Below are 12,500 nucleotides of genomic sequence, written 5' to 3' on the forward strand. Positions count from 1 at the left end.
TACAAAAATCTCGCTTATTTGAGTCACCCTTCGGCGAACGTGCCTCTGACGTCACGATCAGTGTCGCCAATCACAGACGTAGAAGAGGAAGCGCTTGGTTTGAGTGGGGAGATGCTGACTCGTGTGTCTTGTGCAGTCTTTTTTTTTTTTTTGTCACAAATTTCTTTCGTAACTAACAGATCGTCAGTTGTTCGTACGAAAGTTTTATTTTCTTATTATTGATGAGTTTAACTGCGGATACCTATAAGAATAAGGGATGAGTATAAATGACTAAACGGGAGAAGCAGCAACGGAAACATGAAACTTAGCCTGCATTTTTTTTCTCCGAGCGGCGATGGTCCATTGGGTTAACACCTTGGAAAAATGCCTTGCTCGGAAAACGAAAGGTGTCTGTTCTCTGTCACGTAGACTCTTCCCTGCACGTGGTTTATAAAACGGGGAGGAAATGCATGATTATTCAAATAACCAGACCTTGACTGGATCAAACACCTACTAAGAGAGAAAATACCAAGAGAGATTCTGAAAAGAGAGCGAGTGATGTTTTTGATTTCCGTGAACAAACGCTCGCCTTCCATGGTCCTATATTAAGGGATTCCCTTTGTTAGGTGAATTCAGTTTTTCTACGTCGATGCTTTGTTTGAAGAAGAATGAGGTAATGAGATAACATTAGAGAAGCATGAGGTAATGAGGTAATCGTGGAAAATAATTCGAAAGTTATATGGAAAACTTAAACTTGAAAACCCTGAATATCAGTTGTTGACTGTCGTTATACTGTTATCACCTCTTAAATGTGATGACGCATTTATATGGAATAATCTCACGATAGTATAATCTTGAATGAAAGGGTGTCCTGTTTCATTGTAAATTAACCACTACTTTCAACTATTTTTTGTTATTTAATCATAACAACAGGCTTTAAAAGAAAAAATTAACTTCTTGAGTCAACACATTAAAATATTAAGAAAAACAGTACAGAGTCTGCTAGATAAAGCCAAAATTAGTATTTTGCGGAAAACTAACTCTCATATCATCAGTCAGTCACAAATAAAAGGCTTCTCAGTAAAAATCTGTAAAAACATGTTTGATCTCAAAGCAGATTTGTAAAAAAAAAAAAAAAAAAACTCAAAATTATCTGTACTCCAAAATGAAAAAGTTCCGATACCTGGTAAATAATTTTTTAAAAATCAGTTTTACTGTAGAGCGAAAGTCATGACATTCTTGCTAGAAAATATCTGTTTACAAGATTTTTATTTTGGGGAAAAATAATAAATAAATAAAATAAACAAAACATAAATAAATGAAATTAATCTCTCATTTTATTTATATGGTTAAAAACTGCCACTTGATCAAGGTAGCAAAAATTCTGCTGCTGTGAGATGTACAGTATTTATCTGGTAAAAATCAATAAACAAGGAAAGCTGATCCGGAGAACGGTCCTCTTGTTCAGAAGTTGTAAAAGTTTTCGAGAAAATCAGTGACCAATAAAAACTGCCACTTGATCAAGAAAGCAAAGATTCTCTTGCTGTGAAACTTCTTTGTCTGGTAAAAATCAATAAACAGGGAAAACTGATCCAGAGAACGGTCTTTCGTTCAAAAATTGTAACTTTTCGAGAAAATCAGTAAGCAATAAAAACTGCCACTTGAACAAAGGAGCAAGGAGTCTTCTTTTGTAAAACAGCTTTGCCTTTGGAATAAAAATTTAAAAAACAGCTAAATCCTCAGTTAAAAAACCAAGCAGACTTCTAATGTATATACTGTAAAATCATTCGCTCAGGAGAAAAATCAATAAACATGAAAAACCTTTGCTTAAATAGAGAAATAAGCATTTTCCTGCCATAAAACAGATTTGATATCAAAGATACAAAAGGTATAGAAAGGTTTAGCTATGAAAACAGTTATAAAAGCAGTGAAATAACCATTTTTCTACCATAAAACAGATTGAATATCAAAAATACAAAAGATATAAAAATACAATTATGAAAATAGTTATAAAAACAGTTTCGGCTACGAAAATAGTGAATAACCGATCAGTTATACCCAGACACCACAAACAAGGGCCCACATGTATGTCAGGACAGCAGCAGCTGTAGTGATTCGTGTAAGGCTTCGGTTTGCCGACAACTTTTGGTGGCCTTTCCAGGACATAAGGAAAAGACATTGATGCTTTATGTTAGTGCGTGCTGTGCTTGGATGTGTTTGTTGTGTATTTATTGTCTGGGCACTATGTATATTTGGTAGGCTATTTATGTGAGTCCTTATACAAACACCCATCATGCATATACTGTATATGTGTATATATATACATACATACACATATGTTATATATATATATATATATATATATATATATATATTTTTTTATATCGCCATCGGTACCGACCTAATGGTAATGCAGAAAGATTCTTATCATCTACTCTGTGCATTAATTACTGCCATGCATTGAATTACCCGGTATATAGTGGTGGTTGTATTTTTCTCTCTTTGACAGCTGTTTATAAACAATTAGTTATCGGTGATACCTGAATGTCAGGTATGATATATACTGTGTGTATATATTATATATATATATATAAATATATATATATATATGTGTGTGTGTGTGTGTGTGTAAGAAAAAGTCCTTTACCTAAGTAGCGCTCAACTCCAAAGTAAAAATAATGTAATTGTTTCTGTTAGTTAGACTTAATGGACTCTTCTTCTTAATTTCCTTACAGTTTTGTATGGTGTAAATGCTACATGCAAGTGTGTGTGTATATATATACACATGTATATATGTATATATATGTATATGTATATACATACACGTACACATACATAACCTTCACACGCCTTTCACTTTGTCCTTTGTGACGCTGACGCATACTGTGTTTTACACGTCTTCATGTTCTTCGAAGACGTCAGGCTTTTTATATTTCCTTTTGCTTTTGACGTTCTTTCTCCTTCTTTTTTCAATTAATTGCAGTTGCCAAGAGTGTTTTCATTATAGTTTTATGCAGTTGGTTCTCTACTGGCTTATCCGATACATATATGTATATATATATACATATTTATATATATATACACATATATATAAATATATATATATATATATATATATATATATATATATATATATATATATATATACACTGGCTACAGGAAACAGTACCTACAATATAAACTATCGTGCCAAAATGCCTGACTAGAGAATAAAATCATATGTAACAGGGAGATGATAATGATGTCAATTTTAACAATAAATAACATTGAGGTTATAGCCATAATTGTATTCTCATAAGTATCACCTTCATTAGTGTTATAATTATCAGTGATAGGTAACGAAACTATATATATATATATATATATATATATATATATATATATATATATATATATATATATATGTGTGTGTGTGTGTGTGTGTGTGTGTGTGTGTTGGGTCATGGGGGTAAATGAGGTTGAGCATTTTTAATCAAGTGAACGTTCCACATTCACTCAATTAATAAATGCTCAGCGTTATTTGTAGGAACGAATGTCCCCAATTTCAGCCACCCCAGTTCATCTTTTATCATTACGCCGCATTTCATTCTCGGAAGAAAATTGCTGCCATCAATTTCACGAAGCAAAGATAATTCCCATTATCATAACGTATTAATTCAGCGATATGTTTGTGTGTGAGAGAGAGAGAGAGAGAGAGAGAGAGAGCTGTCAGTCGCCCTATTTTTGGTTGGCTTGGTCATGTTTCTTCCATGTCATCGTTCTTTAGGGTTTCTGTGATTGGCAGCTTGAGAAAGTCTCTCTCTCTCTCTCTCTCTCTCTCTCTCTCTCTCTCTCTCTCTCTCTCTCTCTCTGAAGAGAAGACGAATGGAAAGTGGCTTCTGTAATTGTGAAGTAAAAGAAAGTCGAACAGGTCATTGAACTTATATATATATATATATATATATATCGTTACCTAGCACCGATAATAATGATATTAATTGGGATGATGATAAGGAGGATAATAATGTATGCATCTTCAGTAATATTTATTATATATTTGTTATTATTATTATTTCTCTCTTGTATATGGTTGAATTCTCTACTCAGATACTTTAATACAACGGGTTGTAGATACTTTTACTGTATCGGTTGCATGTATTTTTATGAGCAATAGTTGAATGTAAACACAGAATTGTATATATAATATATATACACATAAATGTGTGTATATATATATATAATATATATATATATATATATATATATATATATATATATATATATGTATACACACACACATCACATATATATATTTTTTTTTTACATTTAACTAGTGCTTATAAAAATACATACGATAGTTACAAGAAACAGCATCAATAACTTGCAGTACTAAAATGTCTGACTAGAGAATATACTTAATAATGTGTGTATATATATATATATATATATATATATATATATATATATATATATATATATATATATATGCATATATATGTGTATATACAGTATATTATATATATAAATGTGTATATATGTATTTGTGTGTTTGCGTGCGCGCGTGCCTCTACGTACGTATTTATCACTTCAGTATCTCTTATCTTTCGCAAAATCCGTATCACTCACAAAACTTGCCTATCTAAGAATCAAAAGTCATGTAACGCTGTCCCGAAAGATAGAGCGCGATAGAGGCCTATGGTTCCTCTATAGATTCCCCTCTATGCTGGCATGAAATAGCTCACGTACACCATCGTTTGAACGGACACGGAATGACTCGGTTATGGCGGCGGGGGTGGGGTTGATGAATGGGGTGGGGGTGTGAATGGGAGTGGGGAAACATCGTTATTGCTCCACGCACCGGGCTCAGAGTTGAAGGTCTTAGAGTCTTTTAAATTACAGTTCCTACGATTATCTTTTTATATATCTTTTTTCTTTTCAGTTAACGTATCATTTTGGCCTTCTTGATCTTCTACTTTCTCGACTCTTTATCTTCAAGAGTCTTTGGTTTATCGACTCTCTCTCTCTCTCTCTCTCTCTCTCTCTCTCACATGTTGAATTAACAGTTACCGTACACCCCCACCAAGTGTGTCTCATGGTAAAACGACCTAGTTCTCTCTCTCTCTCTCTCTCTCTCTCTCTCTCTCTCTCTCTCTCTCTCTCTCTCATGTTAAATTAACAGTTACCATACAACGCACCCCATCAACATCACATTAAAACGACGTATTCTCTCTCTCTCTCTCTCTCTCTCTCTCTCTCTCTCTCTCTCTCTCTCTCTCTCTCTCTTTTAAGAATCACTGTACACTCCCCTTCCCGTCTACATGGTAAAACCACGTATTCTCTCTCTCTCTCTCTCTCTCTCTCTCTCTCTCTCTCTCTCTCTCTCTCTCTCTCTCTCTCTCTCTCTGTTAAATTAACACTTACCTTACACCCCACCCAGTCTGTCTCATGAGAAAACGACGTATTCTCTCTCTCTCTCTCTCTCTCTCTTAAAGTAACACTTATCCTACACTCCACCCGGTCTATCTCGTAATAAAACGAGGCTCTCTCTCTCTCTCTCTCTCTCTCTCTCTCTCTCTCTCTCTCTCTCTCTCTCTCTCTCTCTCTCCCCCCATGCACCGTTGCCCACAGGTGGCCAGGGTGGTGTAGATGCCCGGGTGATGTTGCAATACTCTGCGAAGGATTGCATGAGTCAACCCTGTTGCTCTTCGCGTTTTTGTTGTTATTGATGTAGCGAATTTTTCCTCCCCTCGGGTGTCCATGGATCCGAGGCGGTTATAAGCGCCTGAAATTTGTCCTTATATTCTTTGAAATGTAGAGAGAGAGAGAGAGAGCTAGTACTGACGCAGTTTCTGTGGCAGTAAGGAAATTTTTCACAATTTTTATCCATAAAAATTTGCAAAAAGCTACGACTCATTTTCTTAATTTCAGAAGTCTAGATAAGTTGCTTGGACATGGAAAAAAATATATAAACGAGAATGAAAGACATGAGAGAGAGAGAGAGAGTTGAACTTGTAATAATATCTTCTGATCAAAATTAAATCTTGTACACGAAAGAAATGGAACCAGAATTCATGATACTAATCTAAAGACATCTCGTTCTGGGAGCAAGATTTCATATGCGAATTATAAGCTTTGCAGAACGACCCAGATATGATCGGTGTTCGAGATTTTAGAAAGTATTTCAGGCACTGAACCTCCTTTCTGTCACTGGGGAGAATTTGAATCGAGTGCTTTTGCATTTTAGGGATAAAATCCGTGAAGCCCCGGTCCTTTTACTTTTCTCCTCTTCTTCTTCTCTCTATCTTCAGGTCTGGGCTAGTAAAGAGGACGAGTTGCCCGTTCCTGTGGCCTCTCGCGTTTCAAGTAAATTGAATGTTATCGATTGAATATTATATCACTTCACTTACCCACTCACTCTTTGTCCTTCATCGAAAGTAATGTTTGAAGGACGCTTTAATTGATTCTGTGATTCATTTGTTTGGACTTGACAAACGAGGAATTAAAAGTCATTATGAATCAACGTAAATATTTGGTTAGACCTGGCCAAAAGAAACAATGCTAAGTGCAGCTAAGTGAAAAATCAGAAAGAATTGATTGGTCCCGTAATAGTAAAATAACAAAATTTAAAAATAAAGTTTCCTGAAATCTCACAGAGTCTGCATTTATACAACAGCCAAGTAAAAAATCACATAGAACTGACTTGGTCCCGAAGCAATACGATAAGGAGATGTAAACATATTGTTTTCTGAATTCTCGTAGTCTCCACTGACACAGTTAACTAAAAAAAATAACATTGACCCCATTCTGCACGAGATGTTCGAAAGAGATTCAGAGGAGGAACTAAAGATTCCCAGTAATCCTTGGTTTATCCAGCCACCCGAATTATTCCTAGAGAGCTTTCCTCACCTGAAGAACTTCCTGTAAAAGAATGGCCTTTTTGTGCATTTAAGTGGGTACGTACCCCAATAATCTTAGTGGTTGTATGAACTTAGTCTTCTTGATAAGCCTGATTTCAATGAATGTAGTTTGCTTGAAAAAGCCACAGAGTATAGGTGAAGGATCCTGTACTTGGTCTCGGTTTCCCCGTGGCCACATTTTATATATATATATATATATATATATATATATATATATATATATATATATATATATATATATATATATATATATATATATATATATATATATATATATATATATATATATATATATATATATATATATATATATATATATAGAGAGAGAGAGAGAGAGAGAGAGAGAGAGAGAGAGAGAGAGAGAGAGAGAGAGAGAGGGCTGATTATATGTATGTGTGTATAAATCTATATATATATATATATATATATATATATATATATATATATATATATATATATATATATATATGTGTGTGTGTGTGTGTGTGTGTGTGTGTGTGTGTGTGTAGATATATCACTGAATTCGGTTCAGCTCCCAGACTCCCAACTCCCGATTAGCGACTTGCCGTGAAAGTCGCGCAACCATCCCTTGATTTCGTTCCTGCGCTGTGGCACGTACCCACACACCCACGGTGTAAGGAAAGGCCTACAGCGCACACACACACACACACACACACGGAGTGCCCAAATCCTTAACCTCCTTATACCGTTTCAAAGGGCGTCCCTTCATTTTTCAACCACCACATTCCTCCTCCTCCTCCTCCTCCTCCTCCTCCTTTCTAAGGTGACCTTTCTTATTGCGACGTATGGTCTATCCTGTATTAAGGGTAGTTATGCGAGTTATTTCACCCCTTTCTAAGGTGACCTTTCTTATTGCGACGTACGGTCCGTTCTGTTTTAGGGGTAGTTATGCACGTTATTTCACCCCCCTCCCCTCTTCCTCACCCTCTTTCTAAGGTGACCTTTCTTATTGCGACGTACGGTTTATGTCCTGTATTAAGGATAGTTTTTCACTAGTTAGGTCGAATAGTTCCCTAAGTTCTGTTTCGTATGTATTTGTGTATTATCTGTTCATTTGGTATTCTTTGTTCTTTATTCTTTATTCTTTCCAGTTGGTTCCGCTTTCATTTATTCGAATGATGACGGTAACGATGGTCATAGTAAAATCTTAGGCATAAAGAAAATATTAAAATATATTAAAATTGCATGTATCACGTGAATGTGATTTGCGGGCTCTTTACATAATAATAATAATAATAATAATAATAATAATAATAATAATAACCTTTTAGATATAAAGCAGTGTATACCATTTATCTTCCCGGTTTGTAAGGAAATCGAGAAGTGAAGGGGGTGTTTCTTTTTTGGCCTAGTCTTAAAAATACACGTCTCAAGCATGTTATTAGCAGATTCTCAATGTGAATATAATAATAATAATAATAAAATTTTAGATGTAAAGAAAAATATACCCTTTATCTTCTCGGTTTGTGAGGAAACAAGAGTTTAAGGGATCTTTCTGCTTGGCTTAATATTAAAAATACATGCAATAATAATAACAATAATAATAATAAAAAATTTTAGATGTAAAGATAAATATACCCTTTATCTTCTCGGTTTGTGAGGAAACAAGAGTTTAAGGGATCTTTCTGTATGGTTTAATATTAAAAATACATGCAATAATAATAATAAGCATGTTCCGTTGAAAGTTATGGCAGCATCAGTGGAATTTATTTTATACAAGATCGTTTCAGTTCTTAATATTTTCTCTTCTTCAAGGCCAATTTCTGCTAAGAGCTGGCCGATGTACATAATCTGGATAAGGGGAAAGGCAATTATTATAGTCCTGAATATAGTCACGTTTTATTCTGGCACACGCAGTTAAAAGTTCCTTTTAACTGTACCTCCTTTCATATTCTCTTTCTTCCATCTTACTTTCCACCCTCTCCTAACAATTGATTCATAGTGCAACTGCTTTGAGGTTTTCCTCCTGTTACACCTTTCAGACCTTTTACTGCCAATTTCCGTTTCAGCGCTAAATGACCTCATAGGTCCCAGTGCTTGGCCTTTGGCCTAAATTCTAAACTCCATTCGATTCATTTCAACATGGTTAACTGATGCTGCCATTCACTTTAACAGAAAATAACAACAACAGTAATGATAATAATTCAGCTGTGAGTTAAACCAAACTGAACAAGTAACTGCATCAAGTACGTTCAGTCACAAAGGAAAAAAAAAATTCTCCTGCCCTAATCGGCCTCGTTCCCATGGACGCCCAAGACCACAGGATATTCCATAATTGCATATATATTACTGTGACGCCATCTCTAAGAAGCCGGTTTTCTGTTCTCGCCGCGAGTACCTTGTCGCATATAATGTTGAGAGTTTTTGTTTTATTACTTTTTTTTTTACCTTTTATATTCTTGGTCCGGCACAAAATTTCATGTATTCGGAAATGACATAATTTTTTTTTTCTTACAATGAAATCCCAGTGATTAGGACAAGGTTTTGAAGATACATATTTTCTAGATTTTGAGGTAGAAGATATTTCTTATTTTTATTTCATTTACGTCAGTATGTGTGTATTTATATATATACAGTATATATACACATACATAAATTACATATACACACACACACACACACACACATATATATATATATATATATTATTTATATATATATATATATATATATATAGTATTTTTTCAATTTGTCAATATTGGCATATAAAACATGGACGCAAAAGGTTTGCATAATTTTATTTCCAATTCCGTGTCACAGTCGATTAGCAATAACATTATTTTTATATTATTATTATTAAGTCCCTTTGCGTCACGCAGCAATATTATATATATATATATATATATATATATATATATATATATATATATATATATATATATATATAAATCCACGAATATGGTTAACATTTTTTAATATAAAAAATTAACCGATGTGTGTCAAAATATCGATTCCACCAGGTGACTGACCACTTATCAAATATAATTCACCTTTAGCATTATTTCCGAGGTAGAGCGAATTGGATATTAAGCGACATTTGTCACGGTGATGTAATAAAAATTCATACACATGCACGCATATAACACACACACACACGTATATATACATGTATATATATACATATATATGTATATATATATAATGTATGTATATAAATTATATATATATATATATATATATATATATATATATATATATATATATATATATATATATATATATATATATATAAAATGTGCGTGTAAATTATACTGACAGTCTTCTGATCAGCAAGTTCTTTACCTTAATCTCAAAGGCCGATAGGGAAAGGAGTCCCGTACAGAAAAGTAAATTGAAAATTAGACAACCTATGGCAGGTAAATAACAATCAAAGACGGATAAGATAAGTAACAACAAATAAGATAAATAAACAAAGGAAGGTAAATAAGAAATGCAACAAATAATTTAAGAGGTGAGAATCATGTCAGCCTGTTCAACAATGAGCATTTTTATAAAATTTAAAGTTTCGGAGGCCCAACGATTTAAGGACAAGAATAATAATAATAATAATAATAAGAAAAGAAGAAGAAGAAGAAGAAGAAGAAGAATGAAAGAGTCAGTGACATATATTTTGCTCTGTAGAAAACATAAATGGATGATTTTTCTCAGATGAGAGAAAACAGTAATTACATCAGTTTATATATATATATATATATATATATATATATATATATATATATATATATATATATATATATATATATATATATATATATATATTATATTTATTTATTTATTTTGATACAGAAAGCACCATGACAAAAAAAAAAAGTCTTTATGCAAAGGAAACTAAGATGGACGCTTTTAGGTTGTTAAAAACTTAACACTTTTTTTTTCTATGAAAAATAAGAATAATTATGACTATAAATCTCTCTCTCTCTCTCTCTTTAAAGAGAGGATTCTAAGACAGAATTCTTATGCATATACTATTCTTTTTATACATTAATATGATTAAATGGCGTCATAGCACCAGTGGTCATCGACGCCAGCTCAGAGCATGACAAACTCAGTCATTAAAAAAAAAAAAATCTTCCGTTCTGGAAAGCCCCAGTTTTGGGGCGACTCCATTCTCTTGAATTCTGAAAATCACTGGATATCCCTGAGTTGTAGTTTTTCTGATTTCTCTTTCTGATAATTTTGTTTAATTTCGTTCAGGCTTATACCTAAAAGAGGAGGTTGACTCCAGCCGGTATTAATCTTCCCATTTTGGGGATTGGGTAAGATCCTTGTCCCAGAACCTCCTTGCTGGGGCCGGAAAAGTAACGCCCGGAACGATTCTCTCCTCTCTCTCTCTCTCTCTCTCTCTCTCTCTCTCTCTCTCTCTCTATATATATATATATATATATATATATATATATATATATATATATATATATATATATATATATATAGTATAGAGATGAGAGTAGAGATATTCTCTATATCTCTCTATCTCTCTGTATCTCTCTCTCTCTCTATATATATATATATATATATATTATATATATATATATATATATATATACTTATATCTATGTATATTATAATTATATGTATGCATACAGTATCCGCACACGTTTGTATGTGCGTCCGTATGTGATATTCACCTTTTCTTTGTTTTTCACCTGTGAATGTTTTCCCCCATAGAGAGAGAGAGAGAGAGAGAGAGAGAGAGAGAGAGAGAGAGAGGGGAGAGAGAGTAGTTCCATGTGTAACCTTTCCGGTACCAACTAGAATTTTGGGATGGTGACCTTTCCCTTCCCAAAACGGGAAGATTAACACCCACTGAGTCAAGAGTCAACTCGCTCTTCAGGTATAAGCATGAACGAAAGTAAACAAAACAAATAAAATAAGAAAAAATACAACGTGGGAAAATATATTACTCATTTTGCGTGGAAATATAATGATTAAACTTAATATACCTTGCAATAAGTGGTTTTTCCCACGAGTAGTATCTTTGAATGAGAGGTGGAAGAGTAAATAAAAAAACTACCATCTTGTGTTCTCTGACGTCACGCAGGGGTCTCGAGCAAAACCGCATTTACCAGAGATGAAGTAACTCCAAGAAGTCAACTCTTCGCTCAGAATATAAATGAATATCAATGAATGAGAGTTGTGCTACCGCCATGTTTTTCCGTGAAGCCACCCCCTTGGTTGAAACTGGTTTTGGCTAAAGTAAAAAAAAAAAATATGTGATGTTGATTTTGGTGAGTAAGCTTTTACTGTTGCCGCGAAGCTTAGATGTAACCGGTTATTATTCCAAGAAAGTTCCTGGTTATTTCTTTCTTCGCCTGTTTTAATTTTTTTGTTATGGGTTGGCCGAGATGAACCGGATTTAAACCAGTTTATAGTGTTTCTGAGAATAGTGTGGATGTAAGTGGCTTATTATCCCAAGAAAGTTCCTAGTTATTTGTTACTTTACTTTTTTTTTTTTTTATAATGAGTTGCCGGAGATGAATCTATAATCCTAGAATCCGAATTTTAACCAGCTATAATAAGTAAGGTACGGAGAGAGAGAGAGAGAGAGAGAGAGAGAGAGAGAGAGAGAGAGAGAGAGAGAGAGAAGTAGTAAGGTACAGAGAGAGT

At 33.7% G+C, this 12,500-nt stretch overlaps 1 protein-coding gene across 1 annotated transcript in view; it reads left to right on the top strand.

Moving 5' to 3' along the window:
• The window catches only part of LOC136834945 (integrin alpha-PS3-like), a 197,778-nt gene that overhangs the window by 63,916 nt on the left and 121,362 nt on the right, over nt 1–12,500 (top strand). The window lies entirely within an intron of this gene.

Source organism: Macrobrachium rosenbergii, chromosome 54, assembly GCF_040412425.1.
Source record: "Macrobrachium rosenbergii isolate ZJJX-2024 chromosome 54, ASM4041242v1, whole genome shotgun sequence".
In the NCBI taxonomy this organism is placed as follows: Eukaryota; Metazoa; Arthropoda; class Malacostraca; order Decapoda; family Palaemonidae; genus Macrobrachium; species Macrobrachium rosenbergii.